Genomic DNA, 13138 nt, shown 5'->3' with positions numbered 1-13138 from the left:
ATATCCCTCCAATTATAGGAGAGAACAAATTCATTTACAATACTTCATTAGTTTTAACTTGGGAGTTTGGACAACCAGCAAGCTATTATGCTAAGCTATAAAACAATCTGGGACCTAAAAAAAATGCACTCTACTAGAAGGATGTACATTTTTAAATGGAAGACAGAATTAACTGAAAAGTTAAAGCAGAGGTCTCAAAGTGGACTGCCGCCAGAAATCAATGCCCACAGACTGGTTTTGGTCAGCACACACACACGGGTTTTTAAATTTTAAATGCCAACATTTAACTTAAAAATTTCCAACTTCTGATATCAAATATCATTATCTTGGGGGGGAAAAGTTAGACTTCCCAACACATATCCCCAGTAAAATGATCACAGGAACTCAAGAGTTAGCCCCTTTAAACTTCCCAGTGCTCCCCAGTTTGCTCCAATCTCCACCCAGTGCTATCTTACAGAGGAGAATCCAAGTTGAGAATGCTCAAAACAAGAGATGCCTAATTCCCATTTGTGAAGGCAGCAACACCTGAACTTCACTCTCAGCAAGTCTGCAAATTGACCTCCAAATAAAAGATTGCTAAAGGTTAGAACAAGTATTTAAAAGATCAATACCAGCCGGGCGTGGTGGCGCACGCTTGTAATCCCGGCGCTTGGGAGGCTGAGACAGGAGGATCACAAAGGTTCAAAGCCAGCCTCAATTACTTAGTGAGGCTCTCAGCAACTTAGTGAGACGCTGTTTCCAAATAAAGTATAAAATAGGTCTGATAGCATAGCCTGAAGGTAGAAAAGTCCCTGGGTTCCACCCCCATTATCTCACACACACACACACACACACACACACACACACACAAAAAAAAAAAAAAAAAAAAAAAAAAAAAAAAAGACCAATACCCTGTGGTGCGTACCTGTAATCTCCATACTTTGGGAGGCTGAGACAGATGGATCACAGATTCAAAGTCAGCATGCAGTAACTTAGTGAGATCTTGTTTCAAAATGTTTTAAATTTGTTTTGTTTTGTTTTGTTTTGTTTTGTTTTGTTTTTGGTGGTACTGGGGGTGGAACCCAGAGGCTTTCTAGCTCTGAGCTATACTCCCAGACCTATTTTATATTTTATTTGGAAACAGGGTCTCACTAAGTTGGTGAGAGCCTCACTAAGTAGCCGAGGCTGGATTCAAACCTGTGTGATCCTCCTGTCTCAGCCTCCCAAGCTCTGGGATTACAAGCGTGCACCACCACGCCCGGCTATTTTTTAAAATTTTTAAAAAGGCTGGGGGTATAGCTTATTGTATATACAAATAAAAAAATTTTACTCAGCCATAAATATGAACGAAATTATGTAATTTAGGAAAGGAGATGGAACTATAGAGTATTATGCTAAGTGAGATTCGCCAGTCTCAGGAAGTCAAAGGCCATATGTTTTCTCTCATATATGGAAGCTAAATAGAAAACAGGAAACAAAAGAGACTTCAGACAAATATGCAGATAGACCAGTAGAATAGTGAAAGGAGCCTGAGAAAGGGAGAAGAGGAGAAGAAAAAAGGGAACCGATGAAGGAAATAGTTTGAATAATGCTATGTCGGTATATGAACGTATCCTACCAATCTCAATACATGTACAGAGAAAGGAGGAGAACAGGCTGGAATTGGGAGGGCAACACACCAAGTTCTGTGTGCTTGTATGTTTGTATCACTTTAAACCTGTTATGATATATAATTAAAATGTACCCATAAAGCTGGGTGTGCTGGTGCACACTTGTAAACCCAATACCTGGGAGGCTGAGACAGGAGGATCACAGGCTCAAGGACAGCCTCAGCAAGCAGTGAGATTCTCAGCAACCTAAGTGAGACTCTGTTTCAAAATGAGAATAAAATAGAACTTGTGGTATAAAATGCCCCAGGTTCAATACACAGTTCCAAACACACAAAAAAATTAAAATGCGCCCATAAAAGTATATTAAAGTAATTTAAAAATACATAAAAGGAAGCCGGGTGTGGTGGTGCACACCTTTAATTCCAGCATTTGGGAGGCTGAGACCAGAGGATCGCGGTTCACAGCCTCAGCTACTTAGTGAGGCCCTCTGCAACTCAGTGAGACTCGGTTTCAAAATAAAGAATAAAAAAATAGGGCAGGGGGTGTAGCTCGGAGGACGAATGCTCCTGGGTTCCATCTCCAGACCCGCAAAAAAAAAAAAAAAAAAACAAAACATAAAAACATAAAAGGACTAGGAGTGTAGCTCAGTGGTAGAACACCTCTGGGTTCAATCCCCAGTACCAAACACATAAAAAGACCAGTAAATGTAGCCGGGTGTGGTGGCGCACGCTTGTAATCCCCGCGCTTAGGAGGCTGACACAGGAGTGCATAGGTTTGAAGCCAGCCTCAGCTACTTAGTGAGGCTCTCAGCAACTTAGTGAGACCCAGTTTCCACAAAGTAGCAAAAAAAAAAAAAAAATAGGTCTGGGAGTACAGCCCAAAGGTCAAAAAGCCCCTTGGCTCCACCCCCAGTACCACCAAAAAAATAAATAAATAAAAACCCAGTAAATGTATGTTTACAGTAGCTTTATTCACAATAGCCTACAATCTGGAAGCAACCCAAATGTTCATCAGCTACTAAAGGAGTAATCAATTATCTACACAACAAGGACTCAATTAGTAAAGAAAATAACTCAAGTATTTCAAAAGCATTGTGTTACATAAAAAGTCAGATTCAAACCAGCCCTGGTGGCGCACGCTTGTAATCCCAGCTTTGAGAGGCTGAAACAGGAGGATCATAGTTCGCAGACAGCCTCAGCTACTTAGTGAGGCCCTCTGCAACTCAGTGAGACCCTGTTTCAAAATAAATAAAGAATAGAACTGGGGGTGTAGCTTGGAGATAGAACACCCCTGGGTTCCATCCCCAGTACTGAAAAGGGGGGGGGGGGAGGCCGTTTCAGCCTATTATTTATTTATTTATTTATTTATTTTTGTGGTACTGAGGGTAGAACCCAGGGGCTTTTCTACCTCCAGGCTATACTCCCAGACCTATATTATATTTTATTTGGAAACAGGGTCTCACTAAGCTGCTGAGAACCTCACTAACTAAGTAGCTGAGGCTGGCTTGGAACCTGAGTGATCCTCCTGTCTCAGCCTCACAAGCACTGAGATTACAAGTTTGTGCCACCATGCCTGGCTCAGCCTCTTGATTAAAAAAAAAAAAAGAATAAAAAATAAGGCTGGGGGTGTAGCTCCGAGGTAGAATGCCCCTGAGTTCCATCCTAGTTCTGCAAAAATAAAATAAAAACAAAAAGTAAAGGTGATTTTTAAAAAGAAATGTTTAGAAAACACTAGAACACCACAGAGAAGCTGGGCAAGGTGGTATACACCTACAATTCCAACTACGAGGAAGACTGAGAGGCAGGAGGATCACAAGTTTTAGGCCAGCCTAGACAACTTAGTGAGACCCAATATCAAAATTAAAATGAAATGGTTTGGGAGTGTAGCTCAGTAGTAGATTGCCTTGATACCACAAAAAGGTGGTAGTGGGGGGATAACTATAGAGACTACTACTATTCTACCTGAGAAAAATCTGGGAAAGCTTGGAGGGGCTAGAGAGGTAAGATTTGCATGAGATCTTAGTATAGAACTGCTTTAAGGTACAGAAGGAGAAAACGGGCTCATAAGCAGTCACAAGCTGCACTACAGCCTACAAGAAATGGCATCTTTGAATTAAAAATAATTATAAGCCAGGCATGGTGGCGCACGCTTGTAATCCCCAGGCTTGGGAGGCGGACACAGAAGGATTGCGCAGGTTCGAAGCCAGCCGCGCTGGCTTAAGAGACCCTGTTTCAAAAATATAAAATAGGTCTTGGGAGTGTAGCCCAGAGGTAGAAGGGCTTCCAGGAACCCCAGTACCACCAAAATCCAAAAAAAATTATAAAAAGAAATTCACAGAAATGGGTAATTAGTACTTGGATAGATTTCCCAAGAACGAAACAACTCCTGCGCACAAACTGCTCTTTACATGCAAATAAACAGTAAGAAAGAGTATTTTGTTTTAAAATAAACATGAAAGCCTATGTGGTGGCGCACGCTTGTAATCCCCGCACTTGGGAGGCTGAGACAGGAGGATCGCACAGTTCGAAGCCAGCCTCAGCAACTTAGTGAGACCCTGTTTCCAAATAAAGTATAAAAAATAAGTCTGGGAGTATAGCCCAGAGGTAGGAAAGCCCCTGGGTTCCACCCCTAGTACCACCAAAAAATAAAAAATAAACAAACATGAAAAGGGAGCCTGGTGGGGTGATTACACACTTGTAATCCTAGTAGACTTGGGAGGCTGAGGCAGGGAGTTCACAGATTTGAGACCAGCCTCAGCTACTTAGTGAAGCCCTCTGCAACTTAATAAGACCCTGTTTCCAAATTAAAAAAAAAAAGTGTGTAGCCCAGAGCTAGAAAGCTCCTGGGTTCCATCCCCAGTACAACAAAAAAATAAAAAAATAAAAAAAGGGCCGGGGGTGTAACTCAAAGGAGAACCTACAACCGTGGGTTCAATCCCTAGTACTGCAAAAATAAATAAGTAAATAATAAAAATAAAATAAAACATGAAAGGTAAGGGTCAAAGTGAAACCCTAAGGTGATGAAGTGTGAGAATAAGGCAAGGAGGGTCAAAAGGAAAGGAACTTGGTCTCCACAGATTATAGGAGAGAAGAACGGAAGTGGGTCAGACCTTGACTAGGTACTAAAAGAAAATCTAAGAAACAGAGAGACCAACCAAAGAGCTACAGTGTTTTTTTCTTGCCAGATATCTGACAGTGAAGAGCAGGTACAAGAGAATTAGAGGACAAGGTAAAAGTAAGTTCTTTCCAAGCCAGGCTCAGTGGCTCACACTGTAACGCCAGTACTTGGGAGACAGACAGGAGGAGCCCATGTGTGAGGTCAGCACACAGTAATGTAAGCAAGACTATTTCAAATTAATTCAAAAGTCTGGTGAGTGAGACACACACACACACACACACACACACACACACACACACACACACACTTCTACTCTAACTCTTAGAGTGCCCTCCTCTCCCACCCCTGCCACACCTCTGCCTCAGCTGGAGCCTTCTCATAACCAGTCCAGCCCTGCACAATTTATATCCTTTTATATCTCCCAATCTGGACCAGAATGCTTCCTTCACTATTCTTCAAAACTCAGTTCAAATGCCACTTTTCCTGTGAAGCTTCTCCAACTTTCCCAGGGAGGGTGAGAAGTCCCTGTTCCACACTTTCACAACACTCTTTTTCTGGACTGCAATGGCTGTCTTCCCTCCTTGTGTTTGGGCAACTCCAGTAGAGGATTCAACAGTAAGAATGAACCCCTTACTAAACTGTACAACTCTACACAAGGAGGCTGCTAGAAGCTTTGATGTTTGAAGGAATTCTACAGTGAGTTTTTCACTTTACAGAAGTATATCTACCTGACCCTTAATTCCTCCCCAGCATCATCAAGGACATATACCCACACACTGATTAAACTCAAGGGCATTCTACCTCGGAGCTACAAACTCATCATCGTCATCATCATAATTATTATTATCATTATCATTATCATTATACAAGGTCTCGCTTGATGCTGATGCTGACCTGGAACCTTCCTCCTCTGGTCTCATCCTCCCAAATACTGGGATTACAGGCCTGCGTACCACACCTATCTAAGAACCTTTTTTAAAGTTCTATTTTTGCTAATGTTTTAGGTTTCTCATGAATGACAACCATTTAATAAAGAAATCAGCAATTCCATCAGGAATGCTGTGTAGTAGCCAAAGAAGAAACTTTAAACCCTCAAAGACAAAGCATTATGTTCAAGAAAGTAAATGTACATCAAAATCTGAAGAAAATCAGAGGACAAGAGATCAGCAAGCTCACAAAGCTTTTATAGGAAAAATATGCATAGGCAACAGTCATTAACACCCAAGGGTGTAAAGTGAAAGTGGCCTCCGTGTCGAAAGAATGGGACTATGGGATAATTAAGATTGCCGGGAACTGACAGGGAGATCAGTAGTCATATAGAAAGCTGTCTAGCAAGAATGATTTTACTATCCCCAACACTGCTACACAGGTGAACAATTATCACAAACCTCAAAGAAATAAAAAGTTACATGCACATTTGTCAAACACCAGAACCAGGTGTACTACTGACAAATCCAAAGAACAAAGCACTTAAAAAAAAAAATACCTGGACCCAGGCGTGGTGGCACACGCTTGTAATCCCAGCATTCGGGAGGCTGAGACCGGAGGATCACGGTTCACAGACAGCCTCAGCTACTTATGCCCTCTGCAACTTAGTGAGACCCTGTTTCAAAATAAAGAATAAAAAAAATAGGGCAAGGTGTGTAGCTCAAAGGTAGAATGCCCCTGGATTCCATCCCGAGACCCTCAAAAAATAAAAAAATACCTGGGAGGCACACTAAACAAGTTTACCTAATGGACTTCTCTAAAAACCAACGAAAGAATTAAAGAGATTTTTAGACATCATCAAAAATAGCTTTCTTAAGTCCTTTTAGCGGTCAGTTCTAGAAGGAAGGCTTTTTGTTTGAACAGATGGTGATTAATTCTTCTTTTCCAACTAAAAAAACCCAAATTCTCTAATAGTCTACTTTATTATCTTCCTGATAAGCAGTCCTCAGCAATGCACTTGTTTATTTGAACAGTTCAAGTGCACTAAAAGGTAAGAGGCAGTGTGTATACAGAAAAGGCAGACTCCAACCTCAAGGAGCTCACAGTTTAATCAGACAAAAATACTGTGCTAATAAGTAAATGCTAATAAAGATAAACTAAGAGCACAATGAGTCAAGAGAAAGAAATTTGAATCCATATTAGAAAGACAGCTCTAAGCAGCTTGAAATACTAGCGTGTTTATTTTTTTTTTGGGGGGGGGGTCTGGGGATGGAACCCAGGGGCATTTGACCTCCGAGCTACACCCTCTGCCCTGTTTTTTATTCTTTATTTTGAAACTGGGTCTCACTGAGTTGCAAAGTAGCTGAGGCTGCCCGCGAACCGCGATCCTCCAGGTCTCAGCCTCCTGAATGCTGGGATTACAAGCGTGTGCAACCATGCCTGGCTTATAATATTTTTAGAGTACAGCATCTCTGCTTTCACTGGACATTCAGCACCACTCAACTTTTCCAAAGGAAAAGAGAGGCAACCTTTATATTTTGAGGCCTTAAAGAACATCTACTGTAATATTTAGGTAATTCAACAAACATCTCAGATAATGGCACAACCAGTGTGGATTCTAATGACTACACATACATACGTGTGTGTGTGTGTGTGTGTGTGTGTGTGTGTGTGTGTGTTTTATAGGAAATTGAACCCAGGGGCAATTTACCCCTAAGATAGACCCCCCCATCCTATTTTATTTTTTATTTTGAAACAGGGTCTCACTACATTGATGAGAATGAGAATAACCTTAAATTGAGATTCTCTTTTCACAGTTCTTAAGTACTGGGATTACAGGTCTAGGCAACCATGACCAGCTAATGTATGATAATTTGAACTACAGATGTTAGCTATTTTCTTGACTCTTTCTTTCTTTCTTTCTTTCTTTCTTTCTTTCTTTCTTTCTTTCTTTCTTCCTTCCTTCCTTTCTTTCTTTCTTTCTTTTCTTGTGGTACTGGGGCTTTCTACCTCCGGGCTATACTCCCAGACCTATTTCATACTCTATTTGGGAACAGAGTCTCACTAAGTTACTGAGAGCCTCACTAAATAGCTGAGGCTGGCTTTGAACCTGTGTGATCCTCCTGTCTCAGCCTCCCAAGCACCGGGATTACAAGCGTGCGCCACCACACCCAGCTTGACTATTTCTTAAAACAGCTGAACAGTTTTGTTAGGAATCATATGTTAATTGCACATTTATTTATTGCAGGACTGAGAATTGAACCCGAGGGGTAATCTACCTCTGAGCTACACCCTCAGCCCTTTAAAAAAAATCTCCCCCCCCCAACTGGGTGTGGAACCCAGGGGCATTCTACCTCTAAGCAATACCCCTAGCCCTATTTTTTATTCTTTATTTTGAAACAAGCTCTCACTGAGTTGCAGAGGGCCTCACTGAGTAGCTGAGGCTGGCCGCAAACCCAGGTCCTGTCTCAGACTCCCAAATGCTGGGATTACAAGCATGCGCCAGCACATCTGGCTCCTTTTTAAATTTTTGAAACGGGTCTTTGCCAAGCTTTGTGGCCCATGCTTATAATCCCAGTATACTTGGAAAACTGAGGTAGGAGGATCCAGGTTTGTGGAGAGCCTCAGCTACTTAGTGAGGCACTCTGCAACTTAGTAAGACCCTGTTTGAAAATATATAAAAAATTAGGCTGGGGGTGTAGCTCAGAGGTAGAATGTTCCTGGGTTCAATCCCCAGCACCACACACACAAAAAAAGAAATGGGGTCTTGCTAAGTTACCATGCATAGTTGGCTCAAATCTGCATTTCCCCTGTCTCAGCCTAGTAATATGGCTAGACATGCACCACCATGACCAGCCTAACTGCACTTGTGTGTACTTGGGGGGGGGGGGTGTCAGGGGATTGAGCCCAGGAGATTCTACCTCTGAGCTAGACTCCCAGCCCTTCTTTAAAAATTATTTTGAAACAGGGTATTGCCAAATTGTTGGCCTTAAACCTGTAATAATCCTGTCTTAGCCTCCCAAGTATATGAATTATAGGTGCATGCCACCACACCCAGCTTCTAATTGTAATTTTAAACCTCAATATGACCATACCCTAAATATTTTAAGGTTCCTAGTTATCATTTTGCATATGGGGAAAAGGTACTGCAGATTGAATTTAGGGGCATTCTACCTCTGAGCTATACCCCCATCCCTATTTTATTTTAAATCAGAGTATAAGTTGCAGAGAGATAGGTATGCTCAATCACACCTGGCTTAGTCATTATATCTTAAGGTCTCAAAATTTTTCAGAGTGCATCTCTAAAATAAATACTCCAATATTTGCTTTAAGCAGCTTTACAGGAAAATGTGTATAGAAATGAAGTGAAATTACAGATTAAAATATTGCCATATTCTCCTATGCTTAAAAATTTTCAAGGCAGGAGATATGCTCAAATTATTACCTGAGGTGCTAAAACATTTACATGATCTGCAATAACTTCACATCTGAGTATTGATAACTTGGTGAATAATATCTTACAATAGGGGTGGACAAGTGGGACTGACAATGATCATGGGGTAAATGGAGGCACAGCCATTCTTTTTTTTTTTTTTTTTTTTTTTGGTGGTACTGGGGTTCCTGGAAACCCTTCTACCTCCGGGATGCACTCCCAGACTTTATTTTAGATTTTTATTTGGAAACAGGGTCTCTTAAGCCAGCGAGGCTGGCTTTGAACCTGCGCGATTCTCCTGTCTCCGCCTCCCAAGCACGGGGATTACAAGCGTGCGCCACCAAGCCTAGCAGCAGCCATTCTTGTAAATAAAGTTTTATTGGAACATAGCTTCAACATATTTTCTATGGCTGTCTTCTCATCAGTGATCATACAAATGGTAGTGCTGAGTAATTGCAATGGAGATCATCCGGCCTACAAAGCCTAAATATTTACTTTTTGATCCTATACAGACAAAAGGTCTGTCAATCCCTGTCTTAGTATAATCATAACAAACAATCTGACAAATTTATGACTAATCCGAGTTTATCTAGCCTGAACTGAGATCCTGAATATGCTGCAAGAATTTTTCCCACATTAAAGCACAAGCCTAAATTAAAGCAAACCTCTGCTAATTCATTTCAAATTCATGTAATTGCCAATCTTGACTACAAATTAAGCTTTAAAAGCAAACAGTAAATTTGGCTCTCCTAATCTTTTAAAAACTGTGCTACATTAACATACAAATTCCTTGTACTTCCATTATCACTTGTAGTTCACCACCACCAAGAACCATATTCGTTATTCCTTCACTCCTTACACTGATCTTAGAACCCACACACATACAACAAGTAAGCAGTCGCCATCTTTATAATAGTTGATTTACACCAGCCATGAGAGACAGAATGGGATGGTAAAGGGAGCATCCACAATCTCTTCTGGATATATTTAGCCTCTTCTTTGCTTACTCATTTAAAAATCCCAGAGCCTCCCACGGTGGGGCACACCTGTAGTCCCAGCACTGGAAGTTCACTGAAACTCAGGAGTTCCAGACCAGCCTGAGTAGCAGAGAGAAACTCTGTTTCAGAATAAATAAAAATACAAAATAAAAATCCTGAAGCTCCTATACCAGTCATATAAATTACATCCAGTCAGGTGTGGTGGCACACATTTGTAACCTCAGTACATGGGAGGCTGAGATAGGAAGAACACAGGTTTAGAGGCAAGCCTCAGCAACTTAGTAAGGGCCTCAGCAACATAGTGAGACCTTTTTGAAATAAAAAATAAAAACAGGGCTGGAGGTGTAGCACAGAGATAGAACATCCCTGGGTTCAGTTCCCAGTACCCCCCCACACACACACACACACAAAAAGAATTACAGCCAAGTAAGTTCTGTTGGATGTATTTGTCATTTTTAGAATAAAGTAATTAAGCAACATTGACTTTATTGATCAACACAACAATGAAAACTGCCTCAAATAGGTAAATATTCCAGGTATCAATAAAACAGTTTTTGCTGAGTCTTAATTTTAGGTATTTTTTTTATAACTGATTATAGTACTGTAATGGGCTAGGTGTAGAAAGCAACATAGTACTGATAATTAGTAAAATATACACTTTTTTTTCTTGTAGCACTTGGGATTGGAGCAAAGGCACTGTAGATGGTATGCACAACCACTGAACTACATTCCTGCCCTTATTTTGAAACGTAATCTTGCTAAATTGACCAGACTGACCTCAAACTTGCCATCCTCCTGCCTCCCAAGCACATTACAGGTGTGAACCACCTCGCCTCTCTTTAGTATACGCTAATAATTTCATTAACTGTAAAGGTTACGTTTAAGAACTAGAAGTCTATCAAGTTATCTATGTTTTTTTGGTTGTTGTTGTTTTTTGCGGTACTGGGGATAGAATCCAGGGGCATTCTACCTCCGAGCTACAACCCCAATCCTATTTTTTAGTCTTTATTTTGAAACAGGGTCTTACTGAGTTACAAAGAACCTCACTAAGTATTTGAGGCTCACTGTGAACCTAGATCCTCTTGTCTCAGCCTCCCAAATGCTGAGATTACAAGTGTGCGCCACCATGCCCGGCTTCTACAGTTTTATTTTTACATATAATTCTTAACAAAAGTGTGAATCAGCCGGGCGTGGTGGCGCACGCTTGTAATCCCCGCGCTTGGGAGGCAGAGACAGGAGGATCGCGCAGGTTCGAAGCCAGCCGCGCGCGCTGGCTTAGGAGACCGTGTTTCCAAATAAAAATGTAAAAATAGGTCTGGGAGTGTAGCCCGGAGGTAGAAGGGCTTCCAGGAACCCCAGTACCACCAAAAAAAAAAAAAAAAAAGTGTGAATCAGTCAGACAGAATACAAAAAAATTCTTTATATCATTTATTTACCAATTATTATTTTTCTCCAGTTGACAAAGGAAATAATGAAAATTCCTAAATAAATACAGCCAACTCTAGGAAGCCCCTGCATGAGACATCTAAGGCATGCTCCTACTTCTAAGCACTTAACCAAAGGAACAATAATAGCCTGGTACCCTTCAAATACCAATGTAGTCATAGGTTGATGTTTAAATTAAACGCTAGCAAGGCCAACATGATGTCAAAATAATCACAATACAATTAACTAAGTGATTTTCTAATTATGTACTCATATCACTTTCCTCTTTGGTGTAGTTCTTAGCTATTCTGTATTAAAAGAAAATGGGGGGGGGGGAGTATCTTAAAAGTACTATCGAGCCGGGCATGGTGGCGTATGCTTGTAATCCCAGCATTCAGGAGGCTGAGACTGGAGATCACTGTTCGCAAACAGCCTCAGCTACTTAGTGAGGCCCTCTGCAACTCAGTGAGACCCGGTTTCAAAATAAAGAATAAAAAATTGGGCAGGGGGTGTAGCTCGGAGGTTGAATGCCCCTGGGTTCCATCCCCAGACCCGCAAAAAAAAAAAAAAAAAAAAAGTACTATTAAGTGACACCAGTCTGCCACAAATCACAAGATTTACACCGAAGTCTTATTTTCTGCTTTTCAAAAAGAAATTAGACCTGATACCCTTTCTCATCGTTAGAATATTCTCAAAAGAAAGTTCTACGGAACCTTCAAATCTAAACAATTTTCTCAAGGTGCAGTTTTCTCCTTAAATTGACTAATGTGAGCTACCAATTTATGATAGCCAAAGACGCATATTATAAGACTAGGACCAACACCAGGCCTGATTTTTAAGAAGGAATCCTGATGAAAAACCAAGAACCCCACCCAGCCCTCAACTTTCTGGGCTTTTCTAGCCGCGATTTTCTCTGTGCAAAACCCAGAAAAGCAGAACTTCCCTCTCACTGTCTGCCTCTAAGGCCTGGTACAGAAAATCACACCGATAGTTTTCCAAGTACCTCCTTAAGGTAGTCTTAAGGTTCAAGCCCGCTCAGAAACAGCAGACGGTTTTCTTGGGATAAAAAAGGACGATTACAAGGTTTGGCGGTCAAGTATGTCGGGAAGCATAGGGCCGAATGAGAGAATCCGGAGGCTGAGCTCCGTCTAGCCCCAGGAACCACCCCCAGGGAGGCTCCACTGCCCCCAGTACTTCCCTGCCACCTCCGCTCGAGGGAGGAAAGCGGTAGATCGGGGACAGGCTCCCCCGAGTTACTTCCCGGTCCGATCGGACTCGCCTTCGGACACCCGAACCGCCCCCGGCCCAGCTCCCTCGCCCTTTGCCGGGTCTCTTCCTCTCTTAGCGACCCACCACCACCACAGGTCCCCTCCCAGCTAACATGGCCGCCTCACCCGGCCCACCCCGGTACAGCCAAACCAATTGGGAGGCCTATGGTACCGCCTCCCCTGCGCCCATTGGTGAGGCAGCCTCTACCCGCCTTCCCATTGGATGACACGGAATGCCACTCAGCATCGAGGGCTCCGCCTCCGAGCCGCTTCAAGCTGCGTTGAGAAGACATATAAACAAATCCCGAGAGGGAGGCCCCACTCGCCCGCCGCCCCAGGGCGGGGACAGGAGGGGCAGCGGCTGCCCCCACGACGCCCCTG

Source organism: Muscardinus avellanarius (genome assembly GCF_963383645.1).
Source record: "Muscardinus avellanarius genome assembly, chromosome: 7".
Classification (NCBI taxonomy): Eukaryota; Metazoa; Chordata; class Mammalia; order Rodentia; family Gliridae; genus Muscardinus; species Muscardinus avellanarius.
Note: the sequence above shows the minus strand (reverse complement) of the source record.